General features: G+C 40.1%; 1 long non-coding RNA gene across 1 annotated transcript; it reads left to right on the plus strand.

Moving 5' to 3' along the window:
* Nucleotides 1-7,822: 7,822 nt before the first annotated feature.
* LOC144225842 (uncharacterized) lies at nucleotides 7,823-9,752 on the plus strand. The gene is made up of 2 exons (XR_013333426.1): nucleotides 7,823-8,481; nucleotides 9,361-9,752. It is a non-coding gene; the product is annotated as an uncharacterized LOC144225842 (long non-coding RNA).
* The last annotated feature ends 2,525 nt before the right edge of the window (nucleotides 9,753-12,277 follow it).

Genomic DNA, 12,277 nt, shown 5'->3' on the forward strand with positions numbered 1-12,277 from the left:
TTAATTTCATTCTTTTACCAATAATATTTTGAATGTCTGTTTTTCATGCATCATTTCAGGATAGCTAGAAAGGGAGAAAATATTTTATTTTATTTTAAAATTTTTTTAATTTTTTTTTTTTTTCAGAGAGAGAAACAGCGCGAGCAGGAGAGGGACAGAAAGAGAGGGAGACACAGAATCCAAAGACAGGCTCCAGGCTCTGAGCTGTCAGCACAGAGCCTGACGCTGGGCTTGAACCCACGAACAGCGAGATCAGGACCTGAGTTGAAGCCGGACGCTTAACCGACTGAGCCACCCAGGCTCCCCAGAGAGAAAATATTTTAAAGAAGACAATACGGTATTTGTCCCAGAAGGTTCATAACTCTAGGTGAACAGACAAAACACAGATTTCTGAGATGCCGAGGACACAGGTGAGAGACGTACACCCACGAGGATTATAATGGGGTCTGTTCTGTGTCTTAAGCACCAGCACGGAGGGAAGGTGGGGCAAAGGCGACCACTACAAACAGGTCCTGGGGACGTGTCTTAGTCTGTGTCATGGGATTTTAAGAAGCTGTGACGGAAGTGCTGGTGACACAGAACAGTTCCGTGCAGAGGGAGTGACTCACTGAGATTTGGAAAAAGATAGATTTCATAACTCAGTAGGAGTAGCAACACCTTAGGTCTCACCCCCTGTCCCTGGTAGGGATCCGGTACTTCAGCAGGAATAAATCCTTTTGTGGACACATCTAGTTTAGTTACCAAGTGTGAACAATCCTGAGGCTTTTGACAAGCAGTGTCTATTAAGGTCTCTTTAAAAGTAAGCACAGGCTAGTCAAAACTAACCAAGACAAAAAGAAGCTTCCCAAACCAAACATCATTAACCTTATACTAAAAACTAAGACCATGTTTTTACACAGGCAGTAAAAATTTTAAATCTCCTCTTAATCAATTGTGTCAAAAAGGAAATGAAAGGCAGCACAAGGAGAATTCTTAGCGACAAAACCATAGCATTATGTCCATCTCACCTGTGAATTAAAAAGCCAGTATATAATTTCTTTAAAATGGTTTAAAATCTTACTTGGAAAAGAAGTGGGGAAATCAGCTCCAAACCAGCTGGAGAGAAACGTGGTCTGACAACTCGGAAGGCATCACATATAAAACCTTCACACACACACACACACACACACACACACACACACACACACCATAAAAAAAAAAAGAAGGGGAAAAAAACCCAACTTTCCACAAACTTTGAAACCACGTGACTGCAACTTTAGTCCCGTAGCCACTTCTCTTTTTTTCCATTTGTTCATATTCAAAACTTCCATGCTAATGTACACAGATTTATTTATTATAAGCAGGTGGTTTGCATTTCATTGTTCTCTGGGCAAGACTGAATCAGAAAGTAAGTAACATCTTTTGGTGAAAACTTGAACGTCTTTTCTCTGAGTGGTAATTATTGGCAAGATTATAATCTACTGTCATTTCACAGGCAGGTCAAAAGTGAATCATTTGTTGATATCTCTGCCATAGTTTCACCTACTTCATAAGAAGGTATTATTGTTCCATGGTATACAGTAAATGAAAACCCAGGAGGAGAAATGTCAGTACAAAACCCTGGTACCAGCATGTCCCAAACTGTAGAGCAGAGCCTTCCTGGGGGGGGGGGGGGCTGCCAGCACCCATCAGAAAACACACACCAAAGCATTCGTTTATAACCCACTATTTGTTGCAGTATTGGGCACAGCATTGGTTTTTACATTACCTTTAGTTATTTAACTCTTATCAAGGAAGTGAATTCCACACATAATTTGAGACCCAAATAAAGTAGGTAGGATAATTTTTTTTTTTTTTAGAAATTAGTATTCGTAGAAAAGCAAAAATAACCCAGTTCTCACAAAGTGGTCCCTGGGCTTAGTATTTCTCAAACTAGCCTCATCCATGTCCTGTTTAGATCGATATAAAAATCCCTTTCTCTCTTATCTTCAAAATAGACCAATGTCGCTGTTTGGTAGTTAAATGAATAATTGAGGAAGCAAACGCCTGAAAAATCCCTTGTGTTGTATAAAAGATGCAGTCTTCTGCCTGCTGAAAAATTTGCCTTTGTAAATAAGATTATGAGCCACAATCCAAATTGATCAAAATGTGCCATGAGTGTCTTGGGGGGTAAAATGTTAAAGATGGGATTTTGTTTTTTAAAAGCATAAAATTTTTTTTAACTCAACTTGAGTTTTCAGTGTGAATGATAGAGCTAAATGGCAAATCTGTATGGACATCTCTAATAAAATTTACTGACCATTTATTTTTTTAAAAAATCCAAGACTACTTTTCTGGAAAGATTATAAAAACTCTGTTAAGTTTATTTTTCAAAAATATCTCTGAGAGATTCTAATTTAAAGACAACAACACTAAGAAGCAAATGAACTGGGGGAAATTCTTAAAAGCCAAACCAAAAAATTTAGTCTGGGATCTTCTAATTAGATCCCATGGTATTAAAAATTGCTATCAAAATTGAACAAACTTAAAATATGTCGTTCCTAGGAAAATGGCGATAGAAAAATATACAGCACCAGTATCAACCACGGGGTGATGTGACTTTCATTTGAGAGCAAGATTTGTCTACCAAAAATACAGTAAGCTATTTTTTCCTCTATTCAATCACAATTTCATATTGTCCTGTTTATGAAGTCTGAAAAATAACAGTGTAAATTTATTATCACTAAAGTGTAAGACAGGTGTTCGTGGTTAGCTTTAGAATTAAAAAGTTTGGCACCAGCTCTGGACAGTATTAATAACTGTAACCAAATATATTTGAAAAGCAAATACTCAGAACCCTGTTGCTATAGAAATAAAGTGAGCAGTAATAGAAGATAGAGATCTCTTTCAAAACATCTTGGTTAGACTCCTTAAAAATGCCTCACTTCTGCTTTAGGCAATAAGCACAAAGAGTAGAAAAGTAGCTGAACATTTGTAGAACTTTAAAGGTCAACTTTTATCACACTTCTTGGCAAAGACTCAAATCGGTTCACAGACTATTATCAGTTCCAAAATTTGGCTCGAAATTCCAAGTGCTCTCTGAAATATCTTTGGAACGTCTCTCAGATTAGAATTTTTAAGTGGACAATATACATAATTTCAGAATCTATGAAAAGAACTTCGAGGTGTGTTAAACCTTAAATGTACTTGACTCTTAGAAATTTATTTGGAACCCTTTGTGCATCAATAAAACCCAACAGGAAAAAAAAAATCCAAAACAGCAGTCAAATCAGCCAGAGCAATTCTCTAGCAATTTTGAAAACATTTGCATGAGCAACTTTGCATGGGTTTACATGCACAAAGATCTTTTCAGTGACATGGTTAGGAAGGAGAATTCCAACATAAGCAAGAAAGTAAATATGAAAACTAATAATCAAAAAGAGCCTTAATATATTTTTTAATTCAGCTCAAGAGAATTGTAAACAATGACTACTTTGATAGAGACATTTTGAAATGGTCCAACCTTTAAGGAAGTATGGAAATTAACACGATGATACCTAAATAAAGGTGACCAAGTTAAACATAAAACAGTGCATCTGGTCTTCTAACATCCTGCAGACATTACTTTTAACACTAGGCAAAATTGCCACTAACTTGCATAGCGATCAAACATAACCTATATTATGCTCTCCCCAAATTGCCAAAATGCTGTAGATACTCAATAAACATTGCTTATTTTAGAGGCAGAGTGAACTTGCTCTCACCAAGGGAAAGTCTTGCAGGAGCTACTCACCAAGCACTTGGGAGATGAGAGACTAGGTCAGGAAGTATCACAGACTGTGTTCTTGGTTTCCTTAACCTGAAGCCCCTGTTTACGAAACCCAGAAACAACTTTTAGAATAACACTCTTGGCATGATTTCAATGGTATGTTGTAACAAATTCTACCTGACAATGGACCAAGTAAAGATTAGATGCTTTTATTTTATTTTATCTTATTTTATTTTATTTTATCTTATTTATTTTTACTAAAAGCTGCTGTTTGTGCTAATGACTCTTGCAGGACCTGACCTAAATTTCTCTCCATAAGGTAGGCAGAGTTTTGAGATATTCAAATTGCTCCTCTAGATGAAGAAGTGAAATATGGTGGAGGAAGTGGTTCATTGTTGACTACAATTTGGATAGGGTTGTTAGACCTTAATGCTTGTGGCTCATAACATTTCAAACTCTTATTTGAGGTATGATAGTACATTGCACTTTTTTGTGCATGAATTCTCACATGAATATGCTACCCTCATCCCCTTCATAACATCATCACATGCCCAAGATAAACTTAGCAAAGGTTTCAATCCTTCTCTTTCCTGTTGACTCAACATCAAATTTGCCATAAAATCCCACAAGTTTCATCCATGAAATAAATTTCGTTCAAGTCTGTTTCCTCCTGCCCATTCTCATCTTCACTGCCTTGATTTGAGCCCCTATAATCACTTGCTTCGATTTTGCAAGAATGTGATGACTGACCTGCTGACCTCTTTGCCTTTCAACCCTCCTACGACAAGAGCTAACACTGATGGGGACAGGTCACTCACCCAGAGATTTTTAAATTTTTGATAAATGCATTCCACAGTCCAATCCGGTTTCTCTTCCTGGGTTCATGTTTCACAACATACCACCTACCCTAGCCGTGGGCACAATGCACTCAGAGTTCACCGATGGCAACATCTTACTTAGCCTGTGTGTGCTATTTAAAGGCAGGAAGTACAATACTCATACTTGGAAATCCCTTACAGAGAAAGAAATTTGCTTCATACATGTGCCAGACATTTCCTTCTGCTTTAAAATAATAAAGCAGGGGCCCCCTGAGTGGCTCAGTGGGTTGAGCTTCTGACTCTTGATTTTAGCTCAGGTCATGATCTCACAGTTGATGGGTTTGAGCTCTGTGCTGAGGGCGGAGCCTGCTAGGGATTCTCTCTCTCCCTCTCTCTCTCTGCTCCTCCCCTGCTCGTGCTTTCTCTCTCTTAAAATAAATAAATAAATGTTTTCTAAAAACTTAAAAAATAAATTAACTAAAAAAGTAAAATAATGAAACATATTGCACAGTATGTTAACTAAAATTTAAATAACAATTAAATAAATAAATTTATGAAGCAAACAAAGCGAAAGTTCCATAAAGCACTCAAGATAACAGACTATTTCTAAATAGCTTTTCTAAATAGCTTATAAAATGTAGACTGGAGTGAGAGGAAGAGACCAAATGGGCTTTAAGAATTTCTCAGTTATTTTGATCCTTGTCTATTCTTTTTTTTAATTTTATTTATTTATTTATTTCTAGGAGAGAGAGAGAGACAGCGTGAGCAGGGGAGGGTCAGAGAGAGAGGGAGTCACAGACTGAAACAGGCTCCAGACTCTGAGCTGGCAGTCAGCACAGAGCATGATGCGGGGCTCGAACCCACGAACCACAAGATCATGACCTAAGTGAAAGTCGGATGCTTAACCGAATAAGCCACTTAGGCGCCCCTCCTTAAGTCTATTCTTTATCTGCCCTACATGGATATTTTCAGAGGAAAGAACAAGAAAAAAAATGAGTTAAATCTCTTTAATTCAGTTGGCCAAACAGAAAAATGTTCAATAATCAACATTCAGTAGTGAGTCTTTCGATATTCAATAGTGAAATCAGGGGCACGTGGGTGGCTCAGTCAGTTAAGGGTCCGACTTTGGTTCAGGTCATGACCTCACAGTTTATGAGTTCGAGCCCCGTGTCAGGCTCTGTGCTGACAGCTCAGAGCCTGGAGCCTGTTTTGGATTCTGTGTCTCTTTCTCTCTCTGACCCTCCCCTACTTGTGCTCTGTCTCTCAAAAATAAATAAACGTAAAAAACAATTTTTTTTAAATAGTGAAATCAACTGCTTCACTTGTTAAGAAGATCCCGAGACACACTACAGAAAGGGAAACTAAGGAAAATAAAGATTAAAAGACTTGTCTAAACCAATGGTTGTCACCCATGAAATTCAGATATGCTGATATATTGCAAGCCATTGTAACATACAAATCCAGGTAACATCACACCATTTGTTCCTAGTCACGCATCAAAATTTGAGAATGATTTACTTTAGAAAATCAAAATGGATGGGTTCAAGGTTATCTTTGTAATGCTTCATTTTTCTTTTTCTTTTTATCAATGGTGCCACTTCTGAATAGTGCTCAAAACTAAGATGCTATAATATCTGTCAACAGTTTTTCCCACTCAGTAACTATATGCCAGTAAAGTGATGTGGCTTTCCTAAGGCATGAAGTCGATTTATCCATTTCATTGTGATATTTTCTTCTTTCAGCTTTCTCTCTGTAAAGCATTGGGATCAAGAAAGATGCAAAGCATTATTTATAAAAGTTCATAAACAGCATAACCAGACAGCATTCTGTCCAAACAACTGTGTCAAATTCATCAGGATCAACAAACTTTAGAATGAAGATTTCTAGGTAGATTTGAAAGACGTCATCGAAAAACACTTTCCTTCAGAGTTTCTTTTCTTCTTTTAAATTGAGTAGTCTTTCTTTTTGGAGGCTGACAAAATTTAAGCAATTTCAAATAGGTTACCAAATTGTCTGTCACTTTCATTTGATAAAGAAGTTAGATACATAAAAATTTAATCCAAATACCTGAATCTGGATCTGTTCAAAAGTACTTTTGTTTGTAAAATTTTTTTGCCCTTTTATTCCAAGCCTTCTATATCAGTGTAAGCTAATTTCCAAAAGGAAGTAAGTTTCAGTAACAACGATGAAGCTTGAATTTTTTGAGTTGATCAAAAAAATTAGTTCTTTTTAATTTTGAATTAAGTTTAGCATAAGCCATTTTCAGTTTGAAAGTGAAAATGGTCTTGCTTTTCATTTGAGCAGCTTGCCACAGCTTCCTATATTTGATTTATGGCCTCACTAAATCTGTGATGACACCCCCCCTCAACGGTGATGACTTTGTCATTGTAAAAATAAGGGGTGTGAGAATAGCCTCTCAGTCATTTTACAAACTGACTTTAAAAATTTTAAATGTATCATTTCAGGTACAGGAATTCTAAATTTTCAATGCAGAGTACAGCACATCATTATTTCCATGCTTAATTATAGTTATGGGGATTTGTAAAGTCATACATGGATAAATTACATATGACAGAGTTCTTTTATAAACACACGATTAAAAATAGTTTTTCTGAGGGGAGGGGGAGGGCTGCTCGACAAACATCATTTATGGGAATGACAGCGGGGAAGGCTTTTATGTGCTTTTTGTTTTTCTGTAAAAAGGAAAACTTGGAAAGACTGAAAGAATACATTTTATATCTGGATTTTTACAAATAAAGATGGCTATTACAATGGGAAAAAAAATAAAATAAAAGTCGTTTTCCTTAGTTACTTTGGGTGGCACCCCACTTCAAAAACTCAAGAAATGCAAAAATTCTCAAACGGCTCTAGTATTTTTTTAAAATAATAATCTACATTCTGCTGAACTTGAATTCTGTAGATTTTTCGTTACTCTTCTATTTTGAAATGGTTATTTTCCTTGAAGATAAAAAAGGAAAAGAAAGCAGGATTTCTGGTTTCTCCTGAAACAGCTGAATACTTAGTCATTTTCCTAAGAAGTCACTTCGGCACAAAACAAAAGAAAACTTTGGACCGAGCAGATGGCTTTATTTACTTAGGTAAAGTTGAAATTCTGAAGAGCTTGCCAGACTCGTAAAACCACATTGTGCAAACAAGATTGCCGAGCAGCCCGAGCGCTCACATATTCATGAAGCATAAATTGTCACCACAGGCTGTGTATGTCTTCCCCACCAGGGGCCTGTGTCCATCCAGGCCNGAAGAACTGACTATCGATCTCGCCAGGCAGAAGAGGTCAAGTAATCATAGAGCGTCGCCTCCTTCATCATGGAAACCCTGAAAAACCTACACATTAGAGATGGTTATGGCTCACTCTTGCCTCTGCTGAGCCGCTGACTTATTCCAGAAGCCTTCCTCCAACACCAGGCCGACCTGGCTGCATGTCTCTTCCGAGAAACTGATCACCTCCCGCACGTTGGGCAGTTCTGTATTGGCCGTCCGCGTCCTCACAGCCGCGAAAGCCCGAGGAGAGCGTGCGCGGTCCCTAGACCCCAGCTGGGCACGGCCTGACCTTGGACGCCGCCTGCTGAACGCGTGGATCCAGAGTTCTGACAGCAGAGCCCCTCCCACGACTTAGCGCCAGCTCCAGGCCGTGGGGTCCTCCGAAGCGGGACCCACGACGCACCAGGACGATGCGGACCCTGCCTGTGGAGCTGGGTTCCTCAGATTCCGTGACGCCTGAGTCCGCGGCCGGCGGTCAATGCATTTGGACTGGCTTCAGTGAACGGAAGCAAATTTTTGTAGCGGAGAACCTCTCAGTGCTTCTAATGCTCTAACACGTACTGACAAGAGAAGAACAGTAAATGTAGCAAGTGCAGGATGATTTGGCCAAGGAACCCTTTCTGCGGGGACACTGCATCCTGATGGTCAAAGATGCCGGTAAGGCGACTTCTTGTTGAAGTATTTTTCCTTTTGTGTTGGCTAAGAACTTAATCGGGGTCAATCTGAGTAGTCCCTTGGAAAGGCTTGTAAGAACGGGCTTGATCTGAGGAACCCGGGGCATGGGTTGCTGTGTGCACCAGGACACAAGTGCACCAGACACGGTCCGTGGTAGAGCCTCCCCACCTCGGGTCTGCATCCTGGGGTCTCCATCCTGGGGTCTCCGGGCTCACACCTGCAGGCCTCCCACTTCCCGGCACGCCCCTGCCCCTTGCATCCCCGGGGACCCTCAGGATCCCCTTCCCGAGGATCCCCTTCCCGTGTCTTGAATTTCAGAGCTCTGAGATGCACTGCGCCATCCTGAGGAAACACCAGTATGAATCGCTAATACTGATCATTTTAGGACTTTCCAAGCATATTTTGGTGCCTTAACAGAAAAGACTGCGCCCTGGGACTCTTTAAGCACAATAGTAGGATCCGTAGGAGAAATACTTGGAGACCAAAGGATATGCTCACATTCTTCGAGAGTAATCTGATGTTTGAGCGAGGCCTTCTCTCCAGCCAGTGTCTGCACTAAGCCTTTACTCTCATATTATGTCTAATTCCTGCAAGAACCCTCTGTAAATGTTATTATAACTATTTTTAAGTTTATTTCTTTTGAGAGAGAGAAAGAGAGAGAGAGAGAGCATGTGAGCAAGCAGGGGAAGGGCAGGGAGAGAGGGAGGGAGAGAATCCCAAGCAGGGTCTGTACTGTCAGCACAGAGCCTGACCCCGGGCTAGATCCCACAAACCATGAGATCATGACCTGAACCGAAATCGAGAGTTGGATGGTAACTGACTGAGACACCCAGGCGCCCCTTATTATGTTCATTTTAACAGAAGAATACCAAAGAAGAGAGAGAAGTTGCTCAAGGTCACATTATGGAATCGTGGACCCGTAACCCCCTTGTTCCAAACCCCATGTTCTCTTGGGAAGACATCCAGAACCTTCCATGGGAGATCCAGCCTTTAGGAGACCCAGCTACACACTGGACCGTACCTGAGGCACCCGGTCACTCTGGTGGGCACTGGACATCTTCAAAGAGTAAACATCTGTCATGAATGACTGAAGGCAGAAACTCTCATTTTACAAATGAGAAAACCGAGGCTCCAAACTGTTAAGGACCTGTTACCACGCTCATGGCAACACCTTCACCACCTTGTGGAGGGTGGCCTTTGGGAAGTATGTGGCACACATTTGTTGAATTAAACATAATGGATGGATAAATATATGTAAGCCTAGTTCTGCATTCCGGTCTCTAAATGTGTGAGGCTTTGTGTGCTTGATGATAACAAAATTGAAATTAAAAAGAAATGGTTCCTCAAAAAATTTAAAAATAGAACTACCAATGATCCAGTCATTCCACTTCTGGGTATGAAATCACTATCTCAAAGAAATATCTGCACCCTCCTGTTTTTTGCAGGATTATTTGCAGTAAGCAAGAAATGGAAACAACCTAAGTGTCTATCAATGGATACATGGACAAAGAAAATGTGATATACACACACACACACACACACACACACACACAATGGAATGTTATTCAGCCATAAACGAAGGAAATTCTGCCATTTACAACATGGATGGACTTTAAGCGCATTATGCTAAACGCAACGTCAGAGCAAGGCAAATACTGTCTGCTCTCACCGATATGTGACACCACAGCAAACAGAACTCATAGATACAGAAAACAAATCGGTAGTTGCCAGAGGTGGGGGGTGGGGAGTGAGCAAAATAGATGAAGGTGGTCAGAAGGTACAAGCTTCCAGCTACAAGATAAATAAGTCCAAGGATGGAGTGTATGGTATGGTGACCAGAATTAACAGTACTGTGTTGTGTATCTGAAAGTTGCTGAGACAGTAGATCTTAAACGTTCTCATCACAAGAAGACAAATTATAAGTATGTGTAGTGATGGATGTTAATTACAGTTATTGAGGTAATGATTTCCCAATATACACATATATCAAATCTTTACATTGTACACATTGGGCTAATAGGTTTTGTATCAATTGTATGTTGATTCATCTGGGGGAAAACACAGATGGGGACACTTAATGAAGACAATAGAAGATCTTCAGAAATAAGCCTTAATGTTCTTAACGAACCCTCGTATAATTCTCCTCCTCTTCTTTTTTTTTTTATTTTTTTAAATTCTTTTTTTTTTTTTAATTTGTTTCTAGGAGAGAGAGAGACAGCGTGAGCAGGGGAGGGTCAGAGAGAGAGGGAGACACAGACTCTGAAACAGGCTCCAGGCTCTGAGCTGGCAGTCAGCACAGAGCCCGACGCGGGGCTCGAACCCACGAACCATGAGATCATGACCTAAGCGAAAGTCGGACGCTTAAACGACTAAGCTACCCAGGCGCCCCAATTCTCCTCCTCTTCTTATGCGCCTTTCTATTGTCCTCTTGTCTTTGGATATAAGAATATGTCTTATCATTCCTGTTTCCTGCTCTGTTGGGTCCATGGTATTTTCAGCGAGCAGAGAATTTTGTGAAAGTATCACATCTGAGGGAATTAGTGGAAATGAAACCCATGAAAAGAGTGTGTAGAGGAATGTTCTCCTCAGCAGGATTTTTTATAACTTAAAGATGATCAATAATATAACTTACACTCTTCTGAGCAAATTGCTACAAATGGAACACTAGACTTTGGTTCAAGCCTGGTGTTCAGTTGTCAGTATTGTTACCAAGTGACTGTTCTGAAATGGGGGTGGGCCTAGTACACAGAAGAAATGGGAGAAATGTATAGTTGACCCTTGACCAATGGAGGACATGAACCCCCCCCCATGCAGTAAAAAATCTGCATATAAGTTTTGACTTTCTAAAACCTGAACCTCTAATGGCCTACTGTTGACTGGAAGCCCTACTCTTAACATAAATGGTCAATTAACACATATTTGTGTTATATGCATTATATACTATATACTTATAATAAAATGAGCTAGAGGAAAAAAATCGTATTAAGAAAATCATACAGAGGGCGCCTGGGTGGCTCAGTCAGTTAAGCATCCGGCTCTTGATTTTGGCTCAGGTCATGGTCTCGTGGTTCATGAGTTCAAGTCCCACATCGGACTCTGCATTGACAGTACGGGACCTGCTTGGGATTCTCTCTCTTCCTCTCTCTGTGCCCCTATCTGACTCTCTCTCACTCTCTCAAAATAAATAAATAAATTTAAAAATATTTTTAAAAGAGATAGGAAGTCATAAGGAAGAGAAAACACATTTCCAGAACTGTGCTGTATTTATCAGAACAAGTCTGAGTGGACCCATGCAGTGCACACAGGTGTTGTTCAAGGGTCAGCTGTACATGAAAATTAATGCACTTCTCCACCTGCTCTTTGCTTGCTGGTTTGCTGCTGTATAGCTCATCTTTCCCGGAAATAAAATTCTGTTTCTAAAAAATGAACAAACAAGTTAAACAGCAAAAGAAAATAGGATTCTACTGTCAGGAACCACTGGAGGCAGTTAGGGGCTGCTGGTACCTTAGGGACCAATGATGATCTGTTCTGTCACCCATTTCGGAAGTTAATAGCTCGCTGATGTCCATGAGTGGGACCACTCTCCTCTGTCCAGAGGCAAATACCATCTGGACCCGGACCGGAGCTCCTGACTGTGACTGTGCTGGAAAGTTCTGTCCTCTCCTACGCAGGACCTTTGATAAGTCATGACATGACTGAAATTGTGCTTCTCATCGTGTCATCAGACACCACCCCCGTGTTTAAACTTTACCATCTGTCTGAGCAAAACAGCACTGGG

The sequence above is a fragment of the Crocuta crocuta genome, unplaced genomic scaffold, assembly GCF_008692635.1.
Source record: "Crocuta crocuta isolate KB4526 unplaced genomic scaffold, BGI_CrCroc_1.0 scaffold465, whole genome shotgun sequence".
NCBI classification, from domain to species: Eukaryota; Metazoa; Chordata; class Mammalia; order Carnivora; family Hyaenidae; genus Crocuta; species Crocuta crocuta.